Genomic DNA, 22,579 nt, shown 5'->3' with positions numbered 1-22,579 from the left:
ACACATACACATTTTTAATAAGCAATTATTCAAGTAAAGGAAAATAAGTCTGAAACCTCAATATGGTTCCAGGAATATTTTTATGAAGTTTGTAGGGGTTATCACATGATGACATATCTCATCAACTAGAATTAAGTCATATAAGGTTTACTAAACACAAAAGAAAGAATGAGATACTTAAAATTTTTAGGCACACGTAATGGTGTTAAATGTGTATGGCACAAATACATTAACCATGTCAACGGAAATTTCCAACTGATTTTCAATCAAAACTTCCTTCAAAAATTAATTTATAAGACTGTACTTCACTAGTTCTTCATCCATTTTAAGTGAACAAAAGTGTCCAACAGATAATATTAAGAATAAAACTTGACTTAGATTGGATTGTGGAATACACATGCCACACACCATGTTTAATATGCCAAGAAGGGACAAGCGGCAAAGTCATGCACCAGAAGAGATCCAGAAATAGGATCAGGTTTGCTGGTTCCTTTGAGATAGCCCTAGTGGAATGGGTTTGCTTTTCTCTAACCTTAGTTCTTTCAGCAACCACTTACTACACAGCCATAGTCCCTGGCTTGAGCTAGGTTCTAGGGGAAGCCAAGCAATGAAACAAATGAGTCCAATTCATTGGGAACATATGCATGCACATGTGCCACACACATGCACTCATGAATACACACATACACACACACACACACACACACACACCCCTGCACAGGTAAAATGCCTACTCTTTCCTAGACGAAAACTCAGACACATTCTGAGAATAGTCTGTGATTCCTTTAAAGGATAAAGTCAGATTATTTTGTGAATCTTGTATCCCCTATACCCCAAACTATGCATACAGGAAAACTTATTCTGAGTTGATGTTTTGTGTCCAAAAGAATTAAAGAGCACTAGGTCCTACCTAAAAAAAAATGCTGATGGACGGACAAAGGTTTTTGAATACCCCTCACATAGCTAATCCTATTCCCAATAGGCACCAAAAAGGCAAGCCCAGATCTGCAAATAAATAAAGTGGGATCCGAATGTGTATCAATTATTGATCTTCCACTTTGGGGAATTCTATATGGCATGTTCTCTTAGCAAAAAAGTTCTCTTAGATCCTTGAATATTGTGGTAGAATGTCTCAAGTTTTTAGATGATCTAATAAAAATTTCTGCAGGACCTAAAAATAAGATCAGCATTCAATTAAATTCTTAACCGTGGCCTTGTGACAATTAAGTCCTTGGAAATTCCATGAAGGCCTTCCAAGTTCCTGCCAGTCCTGAAGCATCTCAGCAGTTCATTCAACCCTTGTCCCAGCTCCCCAGGCAACACAAGGTTTGTGAGGAACACTGGCATCTACATGAATCCAGTGATTTGGGGTAAAGGAGCTGACAGTGCTGGACGAGAAGCTTTATACAAGATGGCGTCTGCAGCCACTGGGTAATGGGTACAAAGGACCTCAACTGGGAAATGCAGAGGAAAGCACATTTTACACAGAAAACAAATTCTGAGTGAGGACCCTCAGGTGGAACATCACGGTATAGTGAAACTAAAATGTCCACACTGCTTCCTAGTAACTTCCTTGGACAAGTTACTCTACATCTCTGGGCCTGTTTCCTCTTATGTAAACTGGAAATAATAATGAAAAAATGAATGTCAAGGTGCCTATCCTAGTAATAGGCAGGGGAAAACACCTCATAGTAGAATACTGGATACTAGATAGGGGCTGCAGGGAGGACCTGATGGAGAGTTATTGCTTAACAGGTACAGAGTTTTCCTTTCAGATAAGAAAAATTCTAGAGATAGAACAATAGGTGATGATTCCACAGCAATGTGATCGTACTTAATGTCATTTGATTGTATGCTTAAAATGGTAAGTTTTATGGCCAGCGCAGCGGCTCACTTGGCTAATCCTCCGCCTAGCGGCGCCGGCACACCGGGTTCTAGTCCCAGTAGGGGTGCCGGATTCTGTCCTGGTTGCTCCTCTTCCAGTCCAGCTCTCTGCTGTGGCCCGGGAGTGCAGTGGAGGATGGCCCAGGTGCTTGGGCCCTGCACCTGCATGGGAGACCTGGAAGAAGCACCTGGCTCCTGGCTTCGGATCAGCGTGGTGCGCTGGCCACAGCAGCCATTGGGGGGGTGGGGATGAACCAACGGAAGGAAGACCTTTCTCTCTCTCTCTCTCTCACTGTCTAACTCTGCCTGGAAAAAAAAATGGTAAGTTTTATGATATATTCATTCTACTATGCACGTGTATATCCACAATTTAAAAATGGGAAAAAAAAAACTAAACAGAAACAAAAAGTATTAGGCTCACCCAACAAGCAACACAGTGTGACTGTAATCATTCAAATTATCTAGGAAGGCAGTTAAGGAGTAGAAGCAAAGAACTTTCAAAGTAACCAGCTGAGAAGTGTGAACTTTATCTACAACAAGTGCCCTCTGGGAACAACAGAAAATCCTATGAATTCAATTATTCAATTATAAACAAGTCATTGATATATTTTATAGATTACTCTGTGTGTGGAATGGAAGGCTACAAAGAAATTAATCCTGAAGAAAGTCACACCAATTAGATCCTTGTTACTTAAAAAGTACAATCCCTTGCCCAGGAGGAAATTCTTGGGCTGCCCTACCTAAGAATTGGAATTACCACCATAACAACATCTCTATTCTTTAGAAATATTTATTCATATATATATTTGAAAGTCAGAGTTACAGAGAGAGCGGGTGAGACAGAGAAGAGAGAGATCTTCCATCTGTTGGCTCAACCCCCAAACGGCTGCAACATCCAGGGTTGGACCAGATCAAAGTCAGAGGACAGGAGCTTCTCCCAGGTCCCCCACGTGAGTGCAGGGGCACAAGCACTTGTGCCATCTTCTGCTGTTTGCCCGGGTGCATTAGTAGGGAGCTGGATCGTAAGTGGAGCAGCCGGAACTTGAACTGGAGTGCATTTGGGATGCTGGCACTGCAGACGGTGGCTTAACCTTCTGAGCCACAGCACTGGCTCCAATGACATCTCTAAACAATGCCTGTGGATACTAACTTTGAGAAGCACTGGATAAGAAGACTCAAGGAGTTCAGCTGGGAAAGGCTTGACAGCACCAGAATTCAAATCAAACAGTCTGCAAACATTTTGCTTAATCATTTCTGTAGTGCTTCTCAAACCTCAGGGAAACAAGATTTTCCTGTCTGGCTACACTACCCACTTTTTCTCTGCGTTATTAAACTCTGGGATGATTTCTCTTAAACCTCTCTAAACTATTTTGGAAGTTCAACTGATGTGGAAGGCAGCATATAAATAAATGAGAAACTTCTGAATCCAATTCAAAACAACTACTCTCTGGACAAGACTACCTAAACATTCATAACAGCCTTCATATCCATTCTAGTCAAAGAAAGCTGTCTGCTACCCTGTTGGATGCAGTCTTTCACATCTTATCTCCCAGCCTTTGCCTAATTTGTTTTTTTAAAAAAATATATTTCTTTTATTTAATTGAAAGACAGAGTTACAGAGAGAGAGAGAGAGAGAGATCTTCCATCTGCTGGCTCACTCCTCAGATGACTGCAACAGCCAGAGCTGCATTGACCCGAAGCTAGGAGCCAGGAACTTCTTCCAGGTCTCTCACTCCGGTGCAGGGGCCCAGGGACTTGGGCCATCTTCTACTACTTTCCCAGGTCATAGCAGGGAGCTGGATCAGAAGTAGAGCATCCAGGACTCAAACCAGCGCCCATATGGGATGCCAGCTCTGCGAGCTGGGGCTTTAACCTGCTGCGCCACAGCACCCGCCCCAGCCTTTGCCTAATTTGTACATGAAGCCCCTAAGTAATCTACTCCCTCTTCCATAGTCAAAGTGACTGTCTCGGAAACAAGCATTTAGTTTAGTGGTTAAGACACCTGCCTCCCACACTGGAGTGCCTGCGTTTGATCCCTGGATCTGGCTCCTAACTCCAGCTTTTTACTAATACAGACCTTTTAGAGGCGGCAGTGATGGTTCAAGTAACTAGTTCCTGAAACCCTCAGGAGACCTGAATTGTGTGCCCAGTTCCCAACTTAATCCTTGGCCCAGTCCTGGACATTGTGGAGCGAACTAGCAGATGAGAGCTCTGTCTCTGTCTTCTCTCTGCCTCTCAAACAAATATTTTCTTTTAACAAAAAGGAATGTCTATTCCAAGCCCCTTTCCTCTAGAATCCCAAGATTCACAGGAATTCTGCTGATCAGCATTAAGGAGGCAGTTTAATGTTGATTCCTTTCCCTTCCTCATTTATCAAGAGAATTCAAAACTCTCCTCCCTTGATTGAAAAAGACAAAAGTTTTTTCTTAACTGTTTTTTCATTTATTATATTGTCATCCACTGAAAGAAAGTCTTTATATTAATCAATATATTAGAACAGAAAATCCCAGTTTGTGACAATGAGCATCATAAATGTATTACTGCAAATGAAGGTTGTCACATCACCTTCATAACTATCTCTTCCTTCTCTTCCTTGTTTGAGCCCATCTGACCAACATCTGTGGCCTGTCTATGGACCCACCTCTGCTCTGTGGCTCACACCTGCCTGCTCCTGTCAATCCTCAATGGCCTCAATGACCTCTATCCTCAATGGCTTCTAGCTCAGGCCATTTCATTTCATTTCCTGAAACTACTACCTCCTCCTCCATAGTCTCCACTCTTTTCTTAAATTTTCAGTTTTATTTGAAAGGGAGAGAGACAGAATGAGAGACAGAGACACACAGCCAGGATTGGGCTAGGCTGAAGCCAGGAGCCAGAAACTCAATCTGGGTCTCCTACATGGGGAGCAGGACCCCAAGTATTTGAGTTTCATCTGCTGTCTCTCAGGGTGTACATTATCAAGACTTATACTCAGGCACTCCAACTTATCTGTAACTTATCTGCTGCACCAAATGGCAGCCCCCTATGGTCTCCACTCTTGCCCCCTCAGGTCCATCTTCACCAAGCTGGCAACACAATGTAACACAATGACTTGATTCTGCCCTTCCTTCTGAAACCCTCCCCCGGAGCCTCCATAATCCCAGACTCACACTCGGCACAAAGTAACTTATTTAATTCTCACAAATTGCTTTTAGATATACCCTGAAGTTGTCATCTTCACTTTACAGATGAGGAAACTAAGGCACAGAAAGGCAGCCTAAGATTATCCAGCTAGTGAGTGGTATCAAAGATTTGAGTTCAGGGGCCGGCGCCGTGGCTCACTTGGTTAATCCTCCACCTGCAGCACCAGCATCCCATACGGGCGCCGGTTTCTAGTCCCAGCTGCTCTTCTTCCAGTCCAGCTCTCTGCTGTGGCCCGGGAGGACAGTGGAGGATGGCCCAGGTGCTTGGGCCCCTGCACCCACAGGGGAGACCACGGAGAAGCACCTGGCTCCTGGCTTCGGATCTGCGCAGCTCCGGCCGTTGCAGCTAGTTGGGGAGTAAACCAATGGAAGGAAGACCTTTCTCTCTGGCTCTCTCTCTCTCTCACTGTCTAACTCTATCTGTCAAAGAAAAAAAAAAGATTTGAGTCCAGAAAGTCTGATGTCAGGATGAAAGGCTACATTAGACTACTTTCCATACCTATGTAGTTCTTTCCAAAACATCGTCCTGGATTTCCCCTAAGTCTTTTCTTTAAATATCCCTGTTACAAATTTTGTTCTTTAGGTATATTTATCATATTCTTCCACTAAAATGTAACTTCTTAAGGGCAGGAAAGTGTTATCCAACTTTCTATACCCTAAACCATCTAGAAACATTCTCCATACACACAAATCACTGGATATTTGTTCAAACCAATTAAAGGTGTGTAATTAAAAAGATGATGTAGAGAATTTGGTGCAAACTATTTGACCTTTTGCAAAGTTTGCAGTGACAAATATGATTCTATATACTCATATGGCAGAGAGGAAGTGAGCGTTTAGAATACCAAAATTAAAACTATACGATCCTAGAGTTTTAGAAAACAAATTATTTTGAAGAAATCCAGCCAGGGCTAGCACTGTGGCACAGCAGGTTAAATTCACAGTCTGCAGCACCAGCATACCGTATGGGCTCTGGTTCAAGTCTTGGCTGCTCCACTTCCAATCCAGCTCCCTGACTATAAATCTGGTAAAGCAGTGGAGAATGACCCAGGTCCTGGGGCCCCTGAACCCTGGTGGGAGGCCAGGAGGAAACTCCTAGCTCCTGACTTCGGCCTGGCCTACTCCAGTCATTGTGGCCATTTAGGGAGTAAACCAGTGAATGGAAAAATCTCTCTGTCTCTCCTTCTCTCTCTGTAATTCGGCCTTTAAAATAAATAAATAAATCTTTAAAAATTTTTTTCAAGTCAAGACTTAAAAAAAAAAAAAAGAAATCCAGTCTATTTCATTTCCAAAGTACATTTTGTGTGAGGCTTACCAAGGCCACCTGACCAAAGTTGTATCAAAGGGTTACATTGATAGTGGCCTGTAAAGGCGTTTACAAGACCCGTGGATTCCAGGTTTCTTGCCTCTAGTGGTTAAAGAGCCATTTCACACTATCTATAACTGTCCAGGGCTACTTCGATCCCCAACAGGTAAAGGAATTTGATTTCTACATCTCTGCGGGACTTCGCTTTCCGGAAAGGGAGAATCGATGTGAAGTCTGCTGCTCAAGTGTGCCCATTATCTTCACTATTCCCAAAAGACAAACAACAACAAAACCTAGCAACTAAGCCTTCTAAAACTCAGGGTGATAACAAAGATTTTTATAACTTGAAGTAGAATTCAGTCAACCTACAGAGCATGTTTTTCATTATATTAAGTATGTCTTAATATTAAACACAGAAATCAGTCCTCATAGGAAGCACTAGCCCTTGAGCTAGGGAAAAGGAGCCCTAATAATGAAAAGTGCATGGGGACAGAACTGCTTTTCTTCTGAATGCCCGCTGTGGCACTATCCTGCCCTGAACGAAGCCTTCTATCTCTATTACTAAAGCTAGCCTCAACTTCCAAGTAAGAGTGATCTACTGAGGAGCTCATTAAGAAAGTTCACAAAGAAATACCAGAACTATTTTCTTGGTCTCTACATTTCTAGCTATACCATTGTACAACAATCTTGGAATTCCTATTAATGCATGAAATTTGTCATCTTCAAATTGACATTTTATAAAACCTGAGAAATAACAGGAAAAATCTTTTAGATTTTTAAAAATTTCCTTCAGATTTAATCTGAGTTCTTCTAGGACTAGGGCATATGAATGCACTAAGAAAAGCCAAAGTTCTGCAGTTATTCTTAGTGCATTCAAGGCGTGCCTACTCCATGCTAGAACTGGCAGTGCCAAGCATGAGATTGTAGAGCTAAAAAGGACGAAGTCTCTGCCCTCATGAAGTCCACAGTCAATAAGGAGAGACATTTAAACCAGTAACTTTAATCCTAGTTAAAAAGAATGGTATGAAGATTAAAATCTATGAATTCTAAGTGGCATGATAAACTCAAAACTAACACAAACTTTTCAATTTAATTACCAAGAGTATTTTACTCTCATTCTCCTTTGAAATCACAAAGAAACAAAGCAGGAAATTGCTAGAAATCTGTCTTCAAGTTGCTTACTCTAAGAACCCCTTCTGGGCTGCCACTGTGGCACAGCTGGTTAAGCAACAGCCTGCAGGGCCAGCATCACATATGGGCGCTGTTCGAGTCCGGGCTGCTCCACTTCCCATCCAGCTCCCTGCTAATGTGCCTAAGAAAGCAGCAGGGGACAACCCAAATGCTTAGGCCTCTGCAGTCACGTGAGAGACCCAGAAAAAGCTCCCGGCCTGGACTAGCCCAAGCCATTGCAGCCATTTGGGAAGTGAATCAGCAAATGGAAGATCTTTTTCTTTCTCTGTCCACCTCGTCCCCCTCCCCTGCCCCCAGTAGCTGCCTTTCAAATAAATAAATAAATCTATTAAAAAAAAAAAGAGTTCCTCTGGGCCAATTCCGTGGCACAGTAGCTTCGGTCCTCCACCTGCGGTGCATGCGTCCCATGTGGGCACTGGTTCTAGTCCCAGCTGCCCCTCTTCCAATCCAGCTCTCTGCTGTGGCCTGGGAAAGCAGTGGAGGATGGCCCAAGTGCTTGGGCCCCTATACCCGCATGGGAGACTGGGAGGAGGCACATGGCTCCTGGCTTCGGATTGGCACAGCTCCGGCCATCTGGGGAGTGAACCAATGAAAAGGGAACCTTTCTCTCTCCTTCTCCCTGTCAAATAGATAAATGAAATCTTTAAAACAAAATTAAAAAAAAGAGTTCCTCAGAAATGAAACCTTCCTTATTATGTGATTTTTTAAAAGATTCATTTATCTATTTGAAAGGAAGAGTTACAGAGGCCAGCGCAGCTCAATAGGCTAATCCTCCACCTAGCAGCGCCAGCACACCGGGTTCTAGTCCCCGTGGGGGCGCCGGATTCTTTCCCAGTTGCCCCTCTTCCAGGCCAGCTCTCTGCTGTGGCCCGGGAGTGCAGTGCAGGATGGCCCAAGTGCTTTGGCCCTGCACCCCATGGGAGACCAGGAGAAGCACCTGGCTCCCGCCTTCGGATCAGCGCGGTGCGCCGGCCGCAGCGGGCCAGCCGTGGCGGCCATTGGAGGGTGAACCAACGGCAAAAGGAAGACCTTTCTCTGTCTCTCTCACTATCCACTCTGCCTGTCAAAAAAAAGAAGAAGGAGAAGGAGAAGGAGAAGGAGAAGGAGAAGGAGAAGGAGAAGGAGAAGAAGAGTTACAGAGAGAGAGGGGGGTGGGGAGAGAGGTCTTCCATCCCTGGGTTCATTCCCTAAATGGTTGTTTTCCCAGGCCATAGTAAAGAGCTGAATCAGAAAGCATTTGATAAAATACAACACCCGTTCATGATGAAAACTCTAAGCAAACTGGGTTTGGAAGGAACATTCCTCAATACAATCAAAGCAATCTATGAAAAACCCACAGCCAACATCCTATTGAATGGGGAAAAGTTGGAAGCATTTCCACTGAGATCTGGTACCAGACAGGGATGCCCACTCTCACCACTGCTATTCAATATAGTTCTGGAGGTTCTAGCCAGAGCTATTAGGCAAGAAAAAGAAATTAAAGGGATACAAATTGGGAAGGAAGAACTCAAACTATCCCTCTTTGCAGATGACATGATTCTGTATTTAGGGGACCCAAAGAACTCTACTAAGAGACTATTGGAACTCATAGAAGAGTTTGGCAAAGTAGCAGGGTATAAAATCAATGCACAAAAATCAACAGCCTTTGTATACACAGACAATGCCATGGCTGAGGAAGAACTTCTAAGATCAATACCATTCACAATAGCTACAAAAACAATCAAATACCTTGGAATAAACTTAACCAAGGACGTTAAAGATCTCTACGATGAAAATTACAAAACCTTAAAGAAAGAAATAGAAGAGGATACCAAGAAATGGAAAAATCTTCCATGCTCATGGATTGGAAGAATCAATATCATCAAAATGTCCATTCTCCCAAAAGCAATTTATAGATTCAATGCAATACCAATCAAGATACCGAAGACCTTCTTCTCAGATCTGGAAAAAATGGTGCTGAAATTTATATGGAGGCACAAGAGACCTCGAATAGCTAAAGCAATCTTGTACAACAAAAACAAAGCCGGAGGCATCACAATACCAGATTTCAGGACATACTACAGGGCAGTTGTAATCAAAACAGCATGGTACTGGTACAGAAACAGATGGATAGACCAATGGAACAGAATTGAAACACCAGAAATCAACCCAAACATCTACAGCCAACTTATATTTGATCAAGGATCTAAAACGAATTCCTGGAGCAAGGACAGTCTATTCAATAAATGGTGCTGGGAAAATTGGATTTCCACATGCAGAATCATGAAGCAAGACCCCTATCTTACACCTTACACAAAAATCCACTCAACATGGATTAAAGACCTAAATCTACGTCCTGACACCATCAAGTTACTAGAGAACATTGGAGAAACCCTTCAAGATATTGGCACAGGCAAAGAGTTTCTGGAAAAGACCCGGGAGGCACAGGCAGTCAAAGCCAAAATCAACTATTGGGATTGCATCAAATTGAGAAGTTTCTGTACTGCAAAAGAAACAGTCAGGAGAGTGAAGAGACAACCGACAGAATGGGAAAAAATATTTGCAAACTATGCAACAGATAAAGGGTTAATAACCAGAATCTACAAAGAGATCAAGAAACTCCACAAAAACAAAACCAACAACCCACTTGAAAGATGGGCCAAGGACCTCAATAGACATTTTTCAAAAGAGGAAATCCAAATGGCCAACAGGCACATGAAAAAATGTTCAAGGTCATTAGCAATCAGGGAAATGCAAATCAAAAGCACAATGAGGTTTCACCTCACCCCGGTTAGAATGGCTCACATGCAGAAATCTACCAACAACAGATGCTGGCGAGGATGTGGGGAAAAAGGGACACTAACCCACTGTTGGTGGGAATGCAAACTGGTCAAGCCACTATGGAAGTCAGTCTGGAGATTCCTCAGAAACCTGAAGATAACCCTACCGTTCGACCCAGCCATCCCACTCCTTGGAATTTACCCAAAGGAATTTAAATTGGCAAACAAAAAAGAGGTCTGCACCCTAATGTTTATTGCAGCTCAATTCACAATAGCTAAGACCTGGAACCAACCTAAATGCCCATCAACGATAGACTGGATAAAGAAATTATGGGATATGTACTCTTTAGAATACTATACCGCAGTAAGAAACAACAAAATCCAGTCATTTGCAACAAAATGGAGCAATCTGGAACACATCATGCTGAGTGAAATAAGCCAGTCCCAAAGGGACAAATACCATATGTTCTCCCTGATCGGTGACGACTGACTGAACACCAAGAGGGAAACCTGTTGGAGTGAGGTGGACACTATGGGAAACGGTGGCTTGATCAGCATAGCCCTGACTGTTAATGAACAACTTAATACATTATCCCTCTTAGTAGTTTTTTTATCTGTTCTACTTAATATGACTGGTTTAGTTCTGTAATTGATGCACAGTTATTCTTAAGTATTGAAAATTAACTGAAATGTGATCCCTGTTGAACATGGGAGTGGGAATGGGAGAGGGAAGAGATGTATAATTTGGGACATGCTCAGGCTGACTTGCCCCAAGTGGTGGAGTTGGAAGCATACCAGGGGATTCCAATTCAATCCCATCGAGGTGGCATGTACCAATGCCATCTCACTGTTCCAGGTGATCAATTTCAGTTCACAGTTGGTCATGGTGGAGGGACTGGGAGTCAAAGGGAGCACATAGACAAGTCTAGTACCTGCTAACGCTAACCGATGGAGTAAATAAAGGAGAGAGTGATCCAACATGGGAAGTGAGATACTCAGCAGACTCATAGAATGGCAGATGTCCTAAATAGCACTCTGGCCTCAGAATCAGCCCTAAAGGCATTCGGAGCTGGCTGAAAAGCCCATGAGAGTATTTCAGGCATGGAAAGCCAAGACACTCTGGCAAAAGATCTCTGTGAGTGAGATCCCAGTGGAAAGAACAGGTCATCAAAGAAGGAGGTGCCTTTCTCTGAAGGGAGGAGAGAACCTCCACTTTGACTATGACCTTGTCTAAACAAGATAAGAGTTGGAGAACTCAGAGGGTTTCCATAGCCTTGGAAACTCATGACTGGAGCATAGGGAGATTACTGATGCCATAGACAGGAGTGTCAATTGGTAAAGTCAGCAACAGGAGTCACTGTGCACTTACTCCTCATGTAGGATCTCTATCCTTAATGTGCTGTACATTGAGATTTAATGCTATAACGAGTACTCAAATAATATATTTCACTTTGTGTTTCTATGGGGGTGCAAACTGTTGAAAGCTTTACTTAATGCATACTAAACTGATCTTCTGTAAAAAATAAAAGAAATTATCAATTCCCAACTTGACTCTCACTGGGATTAAACATGACAATAGGTCTGATCTGATTTCATCATCATTTAAAAAAAATCATCTATTATTTTTCACTTTTTGTTTCTGTGTGGGAGCAAACTGTTGAAATCCATACTTAATGTATACTAAGCTGATCTTCTGTATATTAAGATAATCGAAAATGAATCTTGATGTGAATGGAAGGGGAGAGGGAGTGGGAAAGGGGAGGGTTGCGGGTGGGAGGGACATTATGGGGGGGGGGAAGCCATTGTAATCCATAAGTCGTACTTTGGAAATTTATATTCATTAAATAAAAGTTAAAAGAAAAAAAAAAAAAGAAATGGAGCAGCCGGGACTTGAACCAGCACCTATATGGGATGGCAGCACTACAGGTGGCAGATTTACCCACTAAGCCACAGTGCAGGCCCCAATTTTTATAGCAACAAATTGCCCTTTTAATGGGGCTCACACTCGACCATATTCACTGAATTTTGATTTAGAATAGTGTAAAAATTAGAATTATCTTCCCTATTTAACATACAAAGAAAATGAGGTTGAATGATTTTAGCCAGTTTTCACCAGGCTACCCTGAGAGTCAGTGGCAATGTTTGGGTATTTATTCACGGTAGTGTGCCAACTTTTTACTCCTTGGCATTGACCCTCTTTCAACCCTCTTGCCCATCTGCAAGTGTCACATGTTGTCTCCCCTCCCTTAAACTCCCCTGATTCCCATCTGTGACCTTTCAGCCTACTAGGAATAAGCATGAACATCCCATGTTTCCTCCAAATTGCGTTTCCTGCCTATCACCAAATTACTTTGATGTTCTATAGCAGTCACATTTATGTCCAATAACCTTTCTGCAACTGATCATGCTCTTGAAACCTAAAAAATCATAAATATGCTGACAGACTGTCTATAAACACATCAATGTCCTTTGCTGAAAAAAATAAGGGCATTTGGTTTCCATCATAGTGGAGAGTCCAGTCCCTTGACAGTGACTGCTGAGACACAAGATTTAAATATTCGAGAGCTCATGCTCTAAACAGTAAAGGGTGACGCCAGTTACTGATTCCAGACAGTATCAAGGCCGAAGCACAACAGCACTCTGGACTTTGTAGAAGGTGATAATTTTGGAATAAATTCTATCATCGCCTCTCAACTCTTCTCCCCCTCCAGTGTGTGGGTTTCAAGTCCCTGCAACCACTTTCCCCAACCAATAGCTCTTTCACAGCTTCTGTGGCTGTTTGCTGAATGTGGCATATGAGTGGACTATGGCACTGAACTAATTGTAATACTCTCATATCCACTCAATATCCAAGAACATGTTGTGAAGAAAACTGTCCTGGAATGTTTCTCAGAATGATTTTTACACAGAGGATGTTCTCTGACTATCCACTCTTCACACATCCAAACTCTGTCCTGTCTATTTTGGCTGTGCAAAAATGAGTCAATAGAGCTGGCTGCTCATTGCTTCTCATTCCAGGCTTAGCCGAGGGCCACTCTCATCCTCTACCCTGCTCTGTTACTCTCTCCTCATTCATCATTTAGTTCTCATAAGCAAATAAGTAAACCTGAGAACTTACCAAAAATAATAATTAAAAATTGTAGAGACTAGCACTATGGTCCAGCGGCTTCACCTGCTGCTTGTGACACTGGCATCCCATATCGCAGTGCAAGTTCCAGTCATGATTGAGTCCCAGTTACTCCACTTCCCATCTATCTCCTTCCTAATGCGCCAGGGAAAGCAGTGGAGGATGGCACAAGACTTGAACCTCTGCTACCCACGTGGGCGACTGGGAAGGAGCTCCTGGTTCCTGGCTTCGGCCTGGTCCATACCTGGCTGCTGCTGCCATTTGGAGTGAACCAGTAGATGGAAGCACCCTCTCTCTCTCTCTCTCTCTCTCTCTCTCTCATGCTCTACCTTTCAAATAAAAAAAAAACTTTAAAGGCACAATTGATAATTCTAAGAAAAGTAGTACAGAAAGCATGTTAAAGAAAAAATACTATATCTTAATACTCTGTTTCTCTTTATCGTAGCTCTTATTATGTAAAAAAGTACATACTCATTTATTGGAAGTAAATAAAGGCATGCTTCTCCTCATCAGGCAACAATATGGTGCAAATCAAATCCCATTTATTCATTTACCATTTTGAAAGATTTACTTATTTATTGGAAAGGCAGAATGACAAAGAAAGAGCTCTTCCATCTACTGCTTCACTCCCTAAATGACTGCAACTTCTGGAGATGGGTTAAGCTGAAGCTGGGAGCCCAGAACTCCATCTGGATCTTCTACATGGGTGGCAAGAATGCAGGTACTCAGGCCATCACCCACTGCTTCCTACATGCATTATTAGCAGGGAACTGCATTGAAGGCAGAGGCACCAGGACTGGAACCAGCCTCTGATATGAGATATGGGCATCTCCAGCTGAGGCTTAACCTGCTGCACTACCTTGCCACTCTCATGTTATAGTTTAAATCCATTTTCTAAGTGTGGACTCTGTGGTTGAAGGATAAATGAAGTCAATCTGTACTGCTCTTTGGAGATTAGACTTCTAAATAGATAAGTATAATACAAGATTAAAATTTCTAAACTCCATAAGAAAGTTACACACAAAGGATTCTGGAAGCTGAAGGGAAGGAATAAAAATAAGGAGCACAGAGGAAATGCCAAGAACAGACAGGCACATAAGCCAGAACTGATACTGCTTGTAACAGGAGCACTCAAGCTGAAGAATTATACACTTTCTGTTTTGACCCGTGAACTGCTATGGTGAAGCTCAGGGTTCTCTGGCTAGTGAAAACATTGAGCTGTCCTTCTTAGAATTGCAGAAAAAGTAGTCACTGAACTACTACAGAGGAAAAGAAAGCAAACTATTATAAAAGACAAAATGATTTTCTTTTTTTTTTAAAGATTTTATTTATTTATTTGAGAGGTAGAGTTACAGACAGTGAGAGGCAGAGACAGAGAGAAAGGTCTTCTTTCCTTCAGTTCACTCCCCAAGTGGCCACAATGGCCAGAGCTGTGCCAATCCGAAGCCAGGAGCCATGTGCCTCCTCCCAGTCTCCCATGCGGGTATAGGGGCCCAAGGACTTGGACCATCCTCTACTACTTTCCCAGGCCACAGCAGAGAGCTGGATTGGAAGAGGAATAGCCAGGACTAGAACCAGCGCCCATATGGGATGCCGGCACCACAGGCAGGGGATTAACCTACTGTGCCACAGCACCGGCCCCGACAAAGTGATTTTCATCCATTCCACTTAATAGAATTTCCATTTCAATTCAGTGAGGAAAACCAATGTGTGCAACCTAGACTATAAGTACAAACAATGTAAAGTACTAACAGGTAGTCTTCAAAACTCTAGAAAAATAATAACTTTGGGGGGATGGGAGGCAATGTTTGGTTTTGCAGTTACCGCTGAAATGCCCGAAATGCGTATCAAGAGTGCCTGGATTCAGCCCCTAGTTCTGCTTCTACTACCTTTCAATTCTGTTTCCAGCTCTCAGCTAATGACTCAAGTGGTTGGACCCTGCCACCCATGTGGAAGAGCAAGAATGGGTTCCAGGCTCGTGGTTTCAGCCTGGCTCAGCCTCCACTGTCGCAAGCACTTGGGAAGCACACCAGGAAATGACTCACTCTCTCCCCCACCTTCCAAATAAGTAAAAATGATTTTAAAATATTTATTTATTTGAAAGGCAGAGTCACAGAGAGAGTAGAAAAGATAGATCATCCATCTGCTGGTTCACTCCCCAAATGGCAGCAAAGGCCAGGGCAGGGCCAGACTTCAGCCAGGAGCCTGGAGCCTGGAGCTCCATCCTGGTCTCCCACGTGGGTGGCAGGGATCCAAGCACTTAGAGCGATCATCAGTTGCTTTTCCAGGCACATTAGCAGGGAGCTGGATAAGAAGAAGGGCAGCTGGGACTTAAATCAGTGTTTGAGATGTTATGGGATGCTGATGTCACAAGCAACAGTTTAATCTGTGCCCCAACACCAGCCCCCAAAATAAATTTTTTAAAATTTCTACTAAATGAATAAATGAATGAAGTAACCATACTTTAATATTAGTGAAAGCATTGGAATTTGAAAGTGATTATTTAAAGTTGAGTCAAGATTACCCCCGTATTTCTCTCATGTCCATCTCAGTATTCCTCCTTCCCCTAAATGTCTACATTTTAGCCTTCCTACAGTTATTTCTTTGTTCTTTACAAAAACTAAAAATTTACTTATTCTTTGACTTGACTTCCACAGATATGCATAATTCTTCAAAAACTTCAACTCATGTAGGAATAAAAGTTTTTACATACAAAATATATATTTGTGTATTTATAAATGTTTATATATAAACAAATATTTATATTTCCCCCACTTGAGTTAGTTTTAATTTATAGAAACTAAGGTTGTAGTCAGTCGTGTAGTCCAAACATTTTCCAAAAGTGACTGAAATCACCATAGTTAAGTTAGTAAGAGGCTCAAGATGAAATCTTTACTGACTTGTAAGATTAATATTTTGTATAAAATTCTTCACACTGGATCTACTGTATTAGTAATACAAACTGATTTTGACTTTTAAAAATTATGGAATTAGGGGCCAACGCTGTGGTGTAGAGGGTAAATCTGCTGCCTGCAATGCTAGCATCCCACATGGACACCAGTTTGAGACCGGCTGCTCCACTTCTAATTAAGCTCTCTGCTATGGCCTGGAAAGCGATAGAAGATGGTCCAAGTGCTTGGGTGCCTGCACCCATGTGGGAGACCCGGAAGAAGCTCCTGACTCCTGGCTTTGGATCAGCCCAGCTCCACCTGTTGCAGCCATTTAGGGAGTGAACCAGCAGATGGAAGATCTCTCTCTCTCTTTCTATCTCTCTTTCTCTCTTCCTCTGCCTGTCTGTAACTCTGCCTCTCAAATAAACAAATCTTTAAAAAATAAATTATGGAAAAAAGCATAATTCCAATCATACTCACTAAAAAGAAAACTCACTGAAATTTGATGCAAAGATTTCAATGTTTTGTAGAATGGGAAAATTACATTTTACTGTTTCCCTTAAAGAAAAGTTAGTCTGTCCAAACATAAACTCATTATTCTACAGTTAAAAAGGATAGGGTAGGATTTGGTCTGTAACCTAAATGCTCAACAGCTCATACTACCAAAAAAATAAAAATAAAAAAAAAAAGAAGAAGGAGGAAATGAGTAAAATATTCTAAAACTCTCTTCACAGTTCAAGGAAAGAACAAACCGGCCCAGCTTCCTGGGAAGAGGACAGGTCTCTGTTCACCACGGATGATGCTAGTCTCTACATCTGCTCTCCAAAGAGATGGACTCAGTCACCGGAAGTCTATCACCTCAAAGCCACCCAGAGGGGAGGGAGAGGCACTGAAATCTCTGCAACAGCATCCAAGAACAGAGGCGACTGTGTCAACAAACTCATTCTCAATTTGAGGGTTGGGCTTATTTATGTTGTCTGCAGCAGATAAAATGCTTAGGCCTAGAAGGCGGGTTTCTTTCTGAAACTACCAGAAAGATCCCAACAGCTTTCAATGCCTTCAAACTTGCTGGATCCTCTATCAATACATCAGGGAATTTGGCACAAAAACATTCACTGTCAGTTGTCCCAAGAAGTTTGACGTTGCCAATTAACTGTTGGTATTCTTCTTGCTTAGAAATGGCTGGTAAATATTACTGCAGAGTTCAAGGATTCCTGGGTCAAATACCACTGTAGGAGCCAACACTGTGGTGAAGCAGGTTAAGCTGCCACCTGCAATGCCGGCATCTCCTATCAGAGTGCTGAATGGAGTCCTGGCTGCTCCACTTCTGATCCAGCTCCCTGCTAATGAGCCTGGGAAAGGAGTGGAAAATTGACTCCTGCCATCTATCTGAGAGGCCCAGATGGAGTCCTTGGCTCCTGGTTTTGCTCTGGCCCAAATCCCCCTACTGCCAACCTGCCCAGACTGTTGAGACCATTTGGGGAATCTCTATCTCTCTTCCTCCCCTGCCTTTCAAATAAATAAATGGTTTTTAAAACATTGCACATATAAATTATATATTAGTATAATGCATTAAATATTATAAATATATTATATAATGGTCTAGTACAAATATATGTAAATGGTCTAGTACAAATAACCAGGACTCCTAAAAGTCATTGGTCCTGCAGAACACTAATATCAAATGATATAAATAACTACTAAATCAAAATGAAGTGTTCCTTGGTTGAGTACATTTGAAAAACACTGGTTTAATGTAGTGAACCCAGAGCAGGTATTGAGGGTAGATGTTAAGACACCACTTAGGACACTCACATCCCATATCTGAGTGCCTGAGTTCAAGTCTCTGTTACGCTCCCAGTTCCAGTTTCCTGTTACTGAGCACCCAGGAGGCAGCAGGTGATGGCTCAAGTACTTGGGTTTCTGCGAATCATGTGTCAGAAAAGAACTGGGTTCCTGAATCCTGGGCATTTGAAGAGTGAACCAACAAATGGGCTTACTGGCTCTCTCTTGCTCTTGTTCTCTCCCCTTTCAAATAAAATGAAAATGAGTAAACAGAAGATATTTAAAAATACTGTTCTTGGGATCCCCCAAGGTTTGGGAGTAAAGATGGATGTGGGAAACCTTTTTCAGTCCAAGATGCTCCCCGGAAAAGTCCCCAGCAAAGGCCTGTGCAAACATCTGGGAGACAACTTGAAGGATAAAGGACATTCATCTAATCCTTCTTTCAGAGAACAACGGAATGACTGTGCACTATACTTGTATACCTGTATGTGTCTCTCTCATAAGTATATATGCAAGATAACTTTCTTTCAAGCACAAATTATTATTACCTTAATCCCTGGCATCTAGATAACGTTGAAGACAGAAACAAGGTAAAATGTGTTTACCAGGTGTACTACTACAGGAGAATACCTATGCTAAGTAAATATTCCCAGTGTGGAATTTCTTTTTTTATAAATATTTATTTTATTTATTTGAAAGACATAGTTAGAGAGAGAGGTAGAGACAGAGAGAGAGGTCTTCCATCCATTGGTTCACTCCCCAGATGGCTGCAATGGCCAGAGCTGCACCAATCCGAAGCCAGAAGCCAGGAGCTTCTTCAGGGTCTCCCACGTGGGTGCAGGCACCCAAGGACTTAGGCCATCTTCGACTGATTTCCCAGGCCATAGCAGAGAGCTGGATCGGAAGAGGAGCAGCTGGGTCTCAAACCGGCACCCATATGGGATGCCAGCGCTTCAGGCCAGGGCTTTAATCCTCTGTGCCACAGTTCCACCCCCCTCCCCCAACAGTGTGGAATTTCAAGGCTGCATAAGAGCAATCTGTATTTCATTGAGAGATTTTTTTATAAAGCAATCAAGTTGGCATGACAGGTATGTAAGTATATTGCAATTTCTAAAAAGTGTATTCAGAGAATTGACTAGCTCTATACTAGAAAGGGAAAATGTCCCCTCTGAAAGAATGGAGTGAGATTGAGTTGTGATTGTTACATCATGAGGCCAGTGTTGTGGAGCAGTGGCACAGTGGGTTAAGCTGCAGCTTGCAACGCTGGCAACCCATATCAGAGAGCCAGTTCAAATCGTACTTGTTAATGCAGAAGACCACCCAAATACTTGGGCCCCTGCCAAGCTACTGGCTCCTGGCTTTGGATCAGCCCAACTCCACCTGTTGTAGCCATTTGGGGAGTGAACCAGCAGGTGGAAGATACCTTTCTCTCTCTGTCTCTTTGTCACTGTCTTTTAAATAAATAAAATAAATCTTTAAAACGTTTTATAAACCTATTTTCCACATATGTTCTCTTTTGCATTACTGAAGTATCAAAGTTCCCCGACTATCGAAAAACCAAATTACTTTTATCTCAATTAATATGAGGGATCTTCAAAAAGAGAATTTTTTATCTTTTAATTTTATTTTTTAAAATTATTTATTTATTTATTTATTTGAAAGACAGAGTTAGAGAGAGAGGGAGAGATAGAGAAAGATCTTCAATCCACTGGTTCATTCCCCAGATGGCTGCAAAAGCTGGGGGCTGGGCTGAAGCCAGGAGCCCAAGGTATAAGGGCCCAAGTACTTGGGCCAACTTCTGCTGCTTTCCAAGGTGCAATAGCAGGGAGCTGGATCACAAGTGGAGTAGCCAGGACTCGAACTGGCGCCGATTAGGGATGTTGGCATTGCAAGGAGCAGCTCTACCCACTATGCCACAATGCCAGCCCTTAATTCAATTTTTCATAAACTTCTTAAAGTACCCTTACATATGTTACATTGGTTTTTATTTGAGAGAGAGCGAGAGAGAGAGAGAGAGTGTGTGTGTGTGTGTGTGTGTGTGTGAGTGCAGGTTCACTCCACAATTCCTACAATTGGATTAGGCAAACTCATAACATGGAGCTGGGAATTCAATCCAAGTCTGCCACATGGGTGGCAGAGACCCAACTGCTTGAAGCCATCACAGCTGCCTCCCATGGTCCCGATTAGCAAGAAGCTGGAGTCAGGAATGGAGCTGGTTATTGAACCCAAGTATTTCAATTTGAGACATGGGCATTTTATCCAGCACCTGAAGTGCTAGGCTATACAGCTGCCTCTACAATTTATCTTACACATCACAGTTCAAAAGAAATACATGTTGACTTTTCATTTATAAGAGTATGATCATATGAAGTTCTACATAAATATAAAATCATAACCAGAAAAAATAACATTCGGGAACATTTGTTTGCATCTGTTTCACAACTGAGTATACATACATACATGAATACATACACAGACTCATACACCCCTTTACTGCTCTAAAATTATGCATTTATCAAAACCAACACTTCTTTCCATTATTTGATTTTATAATTCTCTCAGGAAAATGAGTAGAGTACTACCACATGTAGCGATCTTAAGTAGAATTCCAAAATAAAATATGATCTCCATTTTAAGTCTACAACTGTCATTGGTGAAAATCAAAAACACATATAAACATTTTTATTATTCATACTATGCAATTTCACATGTTTTCCGTTCAATTTGCTAGTGAACTCTCACTGCTTGACTCTTTTATCTTGATCTGTGCTTTAAAACTGATGATCAGTTTCAAAACACAGAGGGATCTTACTTCCATTCGATTATAATTATATTGTAAAATATGAAAGGTAAATAGAAAAGTAAAGTCTAAGCAATATTTTTTTTACCTGAGTCCAAGAGATTAAAAAACTGATCAGTTGTGTATGGGCACTGGATATTCTCTTCAGATCACTTTGGAAAAAAAAAGAGATGTTTTAGATATAAAAAAATAGCCCTTCTAGAAAGCCTGGGGAAGATGATCAAATTAAGCTCACTGCACGCTGGAGAACACTTTCCATCCACCAAGACTTTCCAGGTTAGAAATGACTTTTTCATGAGTCCTAGGACTCTCACAGCAATGTTGTGGGGTAGAGAAACTGGAAACATTCATCATTCCCCTCAAAATGTTCTTAAACTCCTTGTGGTGCTTGTTTGAAGTCAAATTTCCTTATTGTCCTCCCAATTTCAGTCCTCTGCAGTCAGGATTGTGACCTGCCCGAGCAAAGGGACTGAGTTTCTGATAGATGGTATTTAGATCTGCCTCTATGAAAACTCTTTGTGCACAATTTAAAGTCTTACTTGTAATGTTAGCTTGGCTTATACAAATAGAAGTTAATGCTGATGGTCATGAATTTCTTCTAACAGATCCTACAGACTTGCTTCACCTTAGGCATGGAGTACTCTTGCTTTCTCTGAAGGACACACAACCCTGGCACTATCTGGGTGGTACGAATGCTGAAGCCGAATATGAACTGTTACAAAATAAAAACCTGTTTCTGCTGTTTTCCAAATATACCCCCACAACATCCATTGGACCTGAAGGTTATCCAGGACCATGATGTATCCAAAAAATAAACCAATCATTTTTCTCAAGTTTTTCCAAAAGCATGTGAAAGTTCTCTCACTCTTTTTTTTTTTTTTTTTTTGGACAGACAGAGTGGACAGTGAGAGAGAGAGAGACAGAGAGACAGGTCTTCCTTTGCCGTTGGTTCACCCTCCAATGGCCGCCGCAGCCGGTGCACTGCGATCCGAAGCCAGGAGCCAGGTACTTCTCCTGGTCTCCCATGGGGTGCAGGGCCCAAGCACTTGGGCCATCCTCCACTGCACTCCCGGGCCACAGCAGAGAGCTGGCCTGGAAGAGGGGCAACCGGGACAGAATCCGGTGCCCCGACCGGGACTAGAACCCGGTGTGCTGGCGCCACAAGGCGGAGGATTAGCCTAGTGAGCTGAGGCGCCAGCCCAGTTCTCTCACTCTTACTTCTGATTCCTCCTCTCTGCGGCCTCTAGAATTTAGTATATATTTGTGTCTCAGAGCACTTGCTACTTTGTAGAATAACATATCACTATTTAAGCTCCTGTCTATCTCTTCCTTCTCCTCCCTACCACACACACTGGATTATGAGCATAAAGTCAGAATGTGATCTGGTTATACCCTATCCCCAGCCCCTGGCACAGAGAAGAAGCTCAAGAGTCATTCCTTGAAGCGAACCAGGGCCAGTCATCAACAGATAGCCTCAATTTACATTAGCCAAGGAGCACCTGCCAAAAACTGGTTAGGTGCTGGCAGCAGAACTTGGGTCCCGCACTTACTTCAACGGTGAATGACTTTCATGACTACCTGCTTTGGCACATTTCTGACCTCAAGGAAGATCATCAGACATTTTGTCACTTGAAACCATTATGAAGCAAACAAG

The 22,579-nt window shown here is 42.3% G+C and overlaps 1 protein-coding gene across 2 annotated transcripts in view; it reads right to left on the bottom strand.

Annotated features, from left to right (window-relative positions):
* The window catches only part of PASD1 (PAS domain containing repressor 1), a 95,656-nt gene that overhangs the window by 61,004 nt on the left and 12,073 nt on the right, over positions 1 to 22,579 (bottom strand). For both annotated transcript variants that reach the window (XM_051833846.2, XM_051833845.2), the window contains exon 2: positions 21,014 to 21,077. The gene's annotated coding sequence lies outside the window, so the exon portion shown is untranslated. The remainder of the gene's footprint in view (positions 1 to 21,013; positions 21,078 to 22,579) is intronic.

The sequence above is a fragment of the Oryctolagus cuniculus genome, chromosome X (genome assembly GCF_964237555.1).
Source record: "Oryctolagus cuniculus chromosome X, mOryCun1.1, whole genome shotgun sequence".
In the NCBI taxonomy this organism is placed as follows: domain Eukaryota; kingdom Metazoa; phylum Chordata; class Mammalia; order Lagomorpha; family Leporidae; genus Oryctolagus; species Oryctolagus cuniculus.
This window is presented reverse-complemented; position numbering and strand designations above follow the sequence as displayed.